Genomic DNA, 533 nt, shown 5'->3' on the forward strand with positions numbered 1-533 from the left:
GGGGCTCAACAGATGACCAGAGGTGAGTTAAGAGAGGCCTGACCATGTGAGAAAAGTATGCCCAGAGTAGGTGAGACCAGCAGGAAAAGCTCAGAGTAATGGGAAACTCCACTTCAGTAGAAAATGAGTATGTCTGTCTCATTCGGATGTTACTCAATAGAATGGTATAAAAGTGAAGCCAAAGAGTTCCGAGGAATTATTTTTACTTATAAAAAGGCATTGTTACTCATTTTCACCTAAGCAAAAGACTGCTTTAAACTTAAAAGTTTAGTAGTTTCATGTTTGGATGGCCTGTCATTCTGGTCTTCTGAATACAGGCTGCTTATCATCACATGCCAGTTGCTGCTATGCCTTCGCTCGGGTAGATGATTGTTCAAAATAAGGGGGTGGTGAATGAAAGCAAGAGAAAGGAAAAGGAATATTGTGGGACTGTCCTGCTTCAAGGTTGTATATGGTTAGATTTTTGGACTTATATGTAAACATAAGAAGTATAAAATTCTTTATGCCTATTTTTAAAATACATTATAATTTTT

This window comes from Octodon degus, unplaced genomic scaffold (assembly GCF_000260255.1).
Source record: "Octodon degus isolate 3935 unplaced genomic scaffold, OctDeg1.0 scaffold00352, whole genome shotgun sequence".
Taxonomy (NCBI): Eukaryota; Metazoa; Chordata; class Mammalia; order Rodentia; family Octodontidae; genus Octodon; species Octodon degus.